This window comes from Pinus tabuliformis, chromosome 7, assembly GCF_031772625.1.
Source record: "Pinus tabuliformis cultivar Carrire ecotype Pingquan chromosome 7, CPIR1, whole genome shotgun sequence".
NCBI lineage: Eukaryota > Viridiplantae > Streptophyta > Pinopsida > Pinales > Pinaceae > Pinus > Pinus tabuliformis.
This window is the reverse complement of record NC_142293.1, coordinates 910188253-910198816: the sequence shown is the minus strand read 5'-3', so window position 1 is coordinate 910198816 and position 10564 is coordinate 910188253. Positions and strand designations below refer to the sequence as shown.

General features: G+C 35.3%; 1 pseudogene; it reads right to left on the bottom strand.

Moving 5' to 3' along the window:
- Positions 1-1912: 1912 nt before the first annotated feature.
- On the bottom strand, positions 1913-4292 carry LOC149250597 (8-hydroxygeraniol dehydrogenase-like; annotated as a pseudogene).
- Positions 4293-10564: the final 6272 nt, after the last annotated feature.

The following is a 10564-nucleotide window of genomic DNA, read 5'->3' as shown; positions in this document are numbered from 1 at the left end:
AATGTTTTGAATTTATTTAAAAATGAGCAGTTTGTATCAAATCTACTGTGCTTGTCCCAAGTAAGATACAATTTTGATATTTCATTTACTTAATTATTCATAAATCTTTTTAATATTTCTACTCATTATTTGTTGACAATGGACAGTGCAGACCATTGTTGCTGTGAACTTTGCATGGTCTTTCCATAAAATTGACCGCACCAAAAATGGGATCCATAGATTTAGAGAAGCCCACTCTTGAATAAACTCCATTTCTAATTTTTCATTTTTTAATTCTGGTAATGACATGTAGCATATTTCCTTCACGTTGGCCTCACATATCACCTTAAGAGGGGATTGATAGAGTTGGAAGTTCAACAATTGTTTTTGTGGAATTTTGAATTAGGCTCTTAAATATATTAAAGTAATTTTTATAAACCACTGTCATTGTACATAATTGAATTAAATGTAAACTTTATAAACCACATACATGTTATTAGTAAGTAATATTAAAAGTAACATGTTAAGAGTGACATGGTTCACAAAATGACTTAATGCAATGTAAAAAAAAATTATTAATGTTTAAAACACTGGTGGATCCATATCCAAATTTAAATCTGAAATTGGTAACTTATACACACACACATCAACCAGATTTAGCTCAGGTGGTTGGCATAAATGTCGATAACAAGTTAGTAAGTAATCTTAAAAGTAACATGTTAAGAGTGACATGGTTCATAAAATGACTTAATGTAATGTAAAAACAAATTATTGATGTTTAAAACACCAGTGGATCCATATCCAAATTTAAATCTGAAATCTGGTAACTTATACACACACACATCAACCAGATTTAGCTCAGGTGTTTGGCATAAATGTTGTTAACTTGTTATCACCCCCAAATAGGTTCAATCCCTGCATGTGATCTATTGAGTTGAAAATGAATATTTTTTGTAATGGCTTCTAGCCTTAATGTATGAGCAATCCTCTAAGGACTGAAACATTTATATTCCTCATATGTAATATAAAGAGATTTCTTATGGAAAAAAATATTTTCCTGTTCACTCTTCAACCAAAAAACAAGCAATTCAAAATTAGTGATGGAAAGAATATCTTTCTTTTTATTTTTACATGATCATTAACCAAATAAGAACAACATGAGTAAAGAAATATCTATTACAAAATAAATTCAACAATAGAATTGAAAGAAACGTTATTGCAAGAGGTCCTGTTTCACCTAGCAGTCCAGCATCTTCCAGCTTTCATAACAGCAACTCCTATTCCAAGAAAATGTGGGGAACAGAGAGGACTATGCTATTGCCCTAATTCTCTTGTAGCTTCATTTAAAAAAATTACATCTTCCTTTTTATATATATATATATATATATATATATATATATATATATATATATATAATTCTTAAAATATATAATAAATTTAACAAAATTAACTAATCTAAAAACATAAAATAACTACTAAGTTTACTAATCCATAAATGTAAAATAACTACAAATTAACAACGGAATTTTCTCATTAATGTTGGGAATCGGTGAAATCATGTTCACAATGTTTGGTAAAAACCAAAGAGATAGTTGAGTTGGTGTTAGTTATCTTTCCAGTCACTCATTTGAATCCGAAAGTTATAAACCTATTTCTTAAATATTTTCAAAGTTTCATGATATCATTGTTATAATACTTATACTTACCATTTATTGCTCTTATACAAAAAGAAATTATTGGTCTTATACAAAAAGAAATTTCAATTCGTAGGTATACACAAATGAGTCAATCATAGATAATGAATGGTGTGCCTTACAATTGCAACCATGATTGTGCCCTCCCTGGGAATTTTGAATGGCTCCCTCTACCAAATCTAATATCCTTTCTACCTTACTATCTGCTTCATCATATTTACTTAAATCAGCATCACTATTTACAAGAACAGTCCTTGCCTTGGGTGGTTGCTCATCAACGAAGACAGCAAGGAAGGAGGGTTGTGGGTTTGGGCATGGGAAGTTCCATGAAAATCCACTGCATTACCATCCAGAGTATTGAGGTCTCTGGCATCACCATCATCATCAAAAGGGGCAGGCATGCTTAGGTTCAATAGTTCCACTCTTGCAGGCAGCTGCTGCAGCTTAGGGGTCTCCTTGTTTCCACAACTAGTAATTATAGTATCTAAAGCTCCACTACCCCAATGGCGTCTCTTTTGACCACCCAAAGCCTGACCTGAAGCAAAACCCTTTTTACAGATTGAGCATTCATGGATCCTTGGAATCTTCTTACCTAAAATAGCAGTAGACTCAATTGTCCTCGTTCCATCTTTGGCTTTGGCACCAAAAACCTTAGTCCTCTCCTTTGCAAGAGACTTGTGGAAATTTCTAGGTAGCTGAGAGCCCAATCCAGTACTGAGCTCGTCAGCTATGTCTTCTTCTAGGCTCTCATTCTCATAAAAAAATTAATTACACAAAATTAAACTATAACATAATTATGCAAACTTTATTAACCAAATTGTTCAAGCTCTCGGGCATCTATTACATTCTACAAGTTACAGTTCCTAGTTTCTCACATCCTCATTCAGCCATAAACCTACTCTTCTATGAGAGCTAAAAGATTCTCGCCAGCTATAACACATTTCCTGAGTTTCCTTCACCCCTCCAATCAAACTCCCCACAACAAATCGATGGGCTGCACACACCAAAATTAAAATTAAATCCCAACTTCCATGTGATTAACACCCAAATTCTTGTTCAAGAAAACAGTAGAGAAATCCAAAATTTAGAGATAGAATAACTGCCTAAGCTGTGGATGCCTTTGACATTCTCAGTTTGATTGAAATATAATTTTGTTCATATCTTTTATCTACAAGACAAAAGGGCACGAAGGACTTACCCTTAACAACAGTCGGAGCAGCAAATTGCACAGGCTTTTCTGGCAAACCATCTATGACCAACTTACCATTCACCTTTACCAAATTAAGGAGGGGCTTCACAGCGTGATTAGCAGAGACTGTATCAATAATATATTCTACAGACTTGACTGCAGCCTCCATCTATTTCCCATCTTTGCGGATGACAAAGTGATCTACTCCTAAAATTTCTCTCACTTCCTTTTCCTTGCTAGGCGATGTACTTATCACCGTCACTTGCAACCCAAAAGCTTTTCCAAATTTGAGAGCCATGTGTCCCAAACCACCAAGCCCCACCACGCCCAGGCTCTTTCCAAGCTCCGTCATCTGGAAATATTTCATGAGGCTGTACACCGTTATTCCCGCACATAGAAAATTTGGTGCAGTGGCATCCAAGGGAAGATTCTCTGGTACCTTCACCTCAAAGCTACTTACAATGCACAAACCACTCAAATTATTAAAACCCTATTTAACCAATATAAAGAAAAAATATTAATGCCCTTTGTCTATGGTTTTATATAAAAGAGACAAACCACCCATCTCGGTAAGGCCTGCCGGAACTTGGCGCAATTAAATTTTCCGAGGTTTTGAGTCAATTGGGAGATTCCCGAAACTCGTTGATCCCATTCCAAACATGAAAAAGATTATATGGATAGAAAAGGAAGCCTTTATGACGAGTTTAGCCCATATGCCCTAAAACAAAAATGGTTGCATGAGTTGGGATAATGATTAATTACCTCTGGTTACAAACCATCAAGTATGAGTAACCTCCAAAAGTGATAGAACCATCAACATCAGTGCTACCATATGTCTAAATGACCACCTCACAATACTGTTCTTGGCCTTTGCTACAAGAATCGCAATGATGGCAACTTCCAACCATACAGGCCATGCCCACACGATCTCCAGCAGAAAAAAATTTCACTTCTGAACCAACTTCAACTACTATACCTACTATTTCATGGCTGCAAAAATAGAATTGTGAGTAAATTAAAATTGAGCATGAACTTCTAGGCATATACTCTTTCTGTCTTGCTATTTGATGTGAAGCAGTGTTGAAGATCATGAAGACATTACCCAGGAACCATTGGGTATTGGGAAGCTTTCCATTCATTACCAATTTGATGTAGATCAGTGTGATAGATTCCGCAGTATACGATCTTGAAAGTAACATCATGCGGCCCATTTTCCCTTTCAAGGAAATTTAAATGTAAGTTTTTTTCAAATGGGTATCAATAAAAGCAAACAATTTAAATGTAAGTTTTCTGCAAATGGGTATCAATAAAAGCAGTTATGAGAGTAAAGCGAGGAGAAACTTGCGAGTGGAATTGAAGGGCGAGAGAATTCCTGACTCGTCTCTAGTAGCCCATCCTTGAACATTAGGCTGACCTACTTCCTTAACCATCTTCTTTTCTTCACAACACTCATAAATAAATTTGATTCACTTAGAAGAAGCAGCTAAGCAGAGGAATATAAAGAACAGATTTGAGGAGACAAGTTCACGCACTTTTATGCAGAGAAAAGTTTATTTCATGTAGAGAAAAAGTTCATGCACTTTCATGCAAGGAAAAGCGCGTATATGTTGGAGAACTTACCTTTGGTCCATGGTAGTTAGTCCTTGGTATTTGAACCTATGGTTTTGGACCATGGTACCTCGTCAGAAGTGTTGATCCCAAGTATTGGGTTCGTGGTATTGGTTTATTATGGTTTTGGTCCGTGGTATTGCATGTAGAGAAAAAGTTCACACACTTTCATGCAAGGAAAAGCACGTATATGTTGGAGAACTTACCTTTGGTCCATGGTAGTTAGTCCTTGGTATTTGAACCTATGGTTTTGGACCATGGTACCTCGTCAGAAGTGTTGATCCCAAGTATTGGTTCATGGTATTAGTTCGACAGTTTTTGATCCTATGGTTTTGGCCCGTGGTATTGCATCCAAAAGTGTTGATCTCACGCACTTTCATGGTTGGTTCATGGTATTAGTCCGACAATTTTTGATCCTATGGTTTTGGCCCGTGGTATTGCATCCAAAAGTGTTGATCTCACACACTTTCATGGTTGGTTCATGGTATTAGTCCAACAGTTTTTTGATCCTATGGTTTTGGACCGTGGTATTGAGAAAGGACTAAGGCTATAAAAGAGGAAGGAGATCATTTGACAAAGCATCTTCTAAATTATTGAATATCTGATAAAGTGCTAGATCTGGAATATTGTGATTGGGTTATGGTGCAGATCTGGATTTGAATGAAGAAGGAACCTGAGCGTAAGGAGAAGGATAAGTTCTATTGATGGGTCAAAATCTTAAGGCTGGAATAGTGGTATCTCTATATGATTTTGATCTGTGATATGTGGCATACGCTTGATCTATAAATCTAATAATCTAGGTCTGAATTATTGATGCATGTTTTATTTTACACATGTTATGATCTCGGTATGTCTGATGTATGGAACAACTACAAAGTTATAAGGAAATATTTGCAGATCTGTATGCGGGTTGGCTTTGGTGAAATCAGAGATTGATGATGCAAGTGTAGTTGATGGTTTTTTTTTTATGTTCTTGGATCCAGTCTGAAAATTAATGAAAAGTGGTCCTTGAAAGAAAAGAAGTAGGGGGTTGTAGCTCCCTTCCAAGAGAGACTGGAAAACGAGAGAGAGAGTTGTAGCTCTCTGCAGGTTGTAGCCTGCGTACTGGTAAAGGACTGCATCAGTACAAAATCATTGTAAAACGAGTCTCTTATTAAAAGAAGATAGAGACATATTGCAGCAGGTGGTTTTCACCCACATTGGGTTTCCACCTTATATCTGGTGTTCTTTTGTGTGACTATTTGCTTTTCTTGTTCCTACTCATTATTTTATGATTCTGACATACAAAGTAATGATCAATATTTGAAGAATTATTCAAAGTATAAATAAGGAAGATATATTGAAAAGAATTTGATAATACTGATTCACCCCCCCTCTCAGTATTATTTCCAACATTTTATGCATGTAATACTAATTTCATTAAGGAGTTCTCTGGATTATATTACAAAGGGTAACACACTGTCTTAAATTGTTGTCACATAATGCAAAGTAATCTCTGTAGATTATCTCCTTGCTTCCTATAAACATTACTTCACTATCTCATTGCAGCCACAATCAACTCCAAACCAGACCTTGCTTGCCTCAAAACCCCAGACCATACCTCAAGATGATTTGCTGCCACATAAAAACCTTAGGGGTGATTCGTTGCCACAAACAATCCCTTATAGGTGGTTCACTGCCATAATTGATACCTCAAGGATGATCTGTTGTCATCAACAGTGCCTCAGAGGTCTCTTTCTATCTCATAATTGCTTCATAGACATATTGTTGCCACATTTAAGCCTCAAATTTAATGTGTTGCTATAGATAATGCATTAGAGATAGGCCAATGCCTCAGATAATGTCTCAGGGATGATTCACTGCCCAGATAATGCCTCAAGATAGTTTGCTACCACAATTAGTGTCTGTTCGATCATTTATATAACACCATTCAGAATTTGGATTAAAGTTAAAGATTTTAGAAAATTAAATGAAAGTATGGTCGATCGACTCTCTACAATTATGGATTGAAACAAACGAGGTTCCATATATGGTGCTCAAAAAATAAATAGTATTCCTAACAAACAATCATCATTTTGTATATAAAAGATTTAAATAAATTATCACCAGTTTATATTAAACTATGAAATCAACATTTGAAAAGAAATTCATATTAAGCATATTAAACATGCATGGAAACTACTAATCAGAGTCCAAAGAATTATTATGGTAGATGAAGCAATATGGTGTGCTGCCTTAGAAGAGCACGAATATGCAATAAAAAACCTTGAAATATGCTTAGAAAATGAAAAGACATAAAATAATGTAGAGTACTGGTGGCGGAGAGGGTATAAAAACCTAGAATTATGTTTAACCCTCCAATATAGTTAACCACACATGGAATAAGTGAATTCAAATGAATGACAATTCAGTGAATGCCCATGAGCTCTGGTTTCATCAATTCATGAGTAAATGTTGGTGTGGGATTAAACCAAATAATGCCAATTTCATGCCTCATACTTCTCAAAGACCCAAGCTACAAATATCATGGCTTGGTATTATACCTATGCGCAGATTTGTGGAGATTTGAGATGTTTAGAGGAGAATCAATCATATTTCCATAACACCCCTCTAGAACCTATTTCATGCTAACAAATTAGAGTCTAGTGCCAAACACATGATCACATATCCAAGCAAAAGATCATCCCAGTGCATCTCCTAGAATGGTAGATATCACGTGACTCAATGTGTGCATTTTCATAAAAGGTTTACCTCATTTCTCAAAACACACCCAAAGGAACTAGGATTGTTACAATGTTGTATGTTGGGTTAGGGTGCAACACTATCATGTTATAAGACACAATTGCATATAAAAGGTTATACTCCATGGGATTCATAAAGAAAATTCCTTTTCTTGTCTTAATTAGAAAGGAGACATTTTTTCATTAAAAAAAAAGAATTTTTATTTAGAAAGGAGGCATCATCCAATGAAGTTTGAGATGGTGAAGAATGCACCATACAATACATTTCAGCTACTTTTGTTGAGGAAAATCCCATCTAACTTGTTAATAATCAAACTCATGAGTATGGGCTTAAGAATTCAGATGCAATTGAAAGATATCAAGATCATGTAGTTGAAAAATAAGAGCAAATTGAAAAAGTTTACAAAAGTGAAACTCATGATGATGAAGAATGAAAATCACATAAGAATTATAAGAGTAGCTAAAATTATGGTTGTCCCATGTTGTCTAATGCAGTTTCTTTGAAATTTGGAGATCATCAAGTGATTCATTCATCATACGATGAACCTCAAGAAGCTTATGAGAATATTTGAGTTTCAGATGTTGGTCTGCAACCTCATAACTCAGCTATTGAGGATGAAGTTCATGAAGACAAATTTCATTATTAGAGTCGAGACAATGACAAACAGTTTTATGGCCTTGATGAATTGTATGGTTCGAAAGTGGACAATGTCTCCAGTATGTATGAGCCAATGCCTAGTGTTTCCTAGCATGCAGGTGAGTCATCTCATTACAAGGTTGATTGGATTCATGTCTACACACAAATAGAGAGCGATACTTCAGAGCAGAAATTAAGTTTTTCATGTAATTATAAAGAAGCAGAACCAGACATGGCTCAGGAAATTTTTGATTCTTCAAACAGCTTTGAACTTGAAGGCAATATTGATGTGTTCGCTAGTTCGGGAATGCCTTGACTCTGTTCTAGTTCCCTAGTATTAATATTAATGATGTGTTCCCTTTGCTATAATGATTTCAATACTCCATTAAATAAGCCCAACCTTACCGATAGTAATGATGTGTTCCTTGTTCAGTTATGGATGAATCTGTTCTTGAAAAGCAGTCACTGCTGAGGAGACTATTCAAAATAAAATCAGTTCTTAAGACAATACTGATTTGTTTCCTTGTCCAGGTATTATTCTTCAAGAAAAAAATATGGGTTTCCTCTGTATTTATAGTAATGATGTGTTCTCTCCACATTTATAAGTGTTTTTACTCCATGAAACACAACCCAGCCACTAAATTTGTGCTTGAGCATTGATTAATTGTTAGAGTATGGGTAATCTCCACTTAAGACCACATGGCGAACCACTACCTTTATGTCTCCATATACATAAAGGTGTGCTGCTTTAGAAGAGCACCAATATGCAATAAAGAACCCTAAAATATGCTTGGAAAATGAAAAGACATAAAATAATGTAGAGTACTGGTGGCAGAGAGGGTATAAAAACCCAAAATTATGTTTAACGCTCCAATATAGTTAACTGCACATGGAATAAGTGAATTCAAATGAATTAAAATGCAGTGAATGACCATGAGCTCTGGTTTCATCAATTCATGAGTAAATGTTGATGTGGGATTAAACCAAATAATGTCAATCTCATGCCTCATACTTCTCAAAAATCCAAGCTACAAATATCATGGCTTTGTATTATACCTATGCGTAGATTTGTGGAGATTTGAGATGTTCAGAGGAGAATCAATCATATTTCCATAACACCCCTCTAGAACCTATTTCATGCTAACGAATTAGAGTCTAGTGCCAAACACATTATCACATATCCAAGCAAAAGATCATCCCAGTGCATCTCCTAGAATGGTAGATATCAAGTAACTCAATGTGGCCATCTATTGCATATAAGTTGAAATATATAACAATGAGCCAATGGGGTGTGCATTTACATAAAGGGATGAACTATTTCTCAAAACACACCCAAAGGAACTAGGATTGTTACAATGTTTTATGTTGGCTTAGGGTGCAACACTATCATGTTATAAGACACAATTGCATATAAAAGGTTATACTCCATGGGATACATAAAGAAAATTCCTTTTCTTGTCTTAATTAGAAAGGAGACAGTTTTTCATTGATAAGAAAGAATTGTTATTTAGAAAGAAGGCATCATCAAATGAAGTTCGAGATGGTGAGGAATGCACCATACAGTACATTTCAGCTACTTCTATTCAGGAAAATCCCATCTCACTTGTTAATAATGAAACTCACGAGTATGGGTTTAAGAATTCAGATGCAATTGAAAGATATCAAGATCATGTAGTTGAAAAAGAAGAGCAAATTGAATAGGTTTACAAAAGTGAAACTCACGATGATGAAGAACGAAAATCACATAAGAATTATAACAGTAGCCAAAACGATGGTTTTCCCATGTTGTATAATGCAACTTATTTGAAATTTGGAGATCATCAACCGATTCATTCATCATACGATGAACCTCAAGAAGCTTATGAGAATATTCGAGTTTGAGATGTTGGTCTGCAACCTCATAACTAAGCTATTGAGGATGAAGTTCATGAAGACAAATTTCATTATTCAGAGTCTAGACAATGACAAACAGTTTTATGGCCTTGATGAATTGTATGGTTCCAAAGTGGGCAGTGTCTGTAGTATGTATGAGCCAATGCCTAGTGGTTCCCAGCATGCAGGTGAGTCATCTCATTACAAGGTTGATTGTATTCGTGTCTACACACAAATAGAGAGCGATACTTCAAAGCATAAATTTAATTGTTCATGTAATTATAAAGAAACAGAACCAGACACAGCTCAGGAAATTGTTGATTCTTCAAACAGTTTTGAAGGCAGTATTATGTGTTCGCTAGTTTAGGAATGCCTTGACTCTATTCTAGTTCCCCTAGTATTAATATTAATGATGTGTTCCCTTTGCTATAATGATTTCAATACTCCATTAAATAAGCCCAACCTTACCGATAGTAATGATGTGTTCCTTATTCAGTTATGGATGAATCTGTTCTTGAAAAGCAGTCACTGCTGAGGAGACTATTCAAAATAAAATCAGTTCTTAAGACAATACTGATTTGTTTCCTTGTCCAGGTATTATTCTTCAAGAAAAAATATGGGTTTCCTCTGTATTTATAGTAATGATGTGTTCTCTCCACATTTATAAGTGTTTTTACTCCATGAAACACAACCCAGCCACTAAATTTGTGCTTGAGCATTGATTAATTGTTAGAGTATGGGTAATCTCCACTTAAGACCACATGGCGAACCACTACCTTTATGTCTCCATATACATAAAGGTGTGCTGCTTTAGAAGAGCACCAATATGCAATAAAGAACCCTA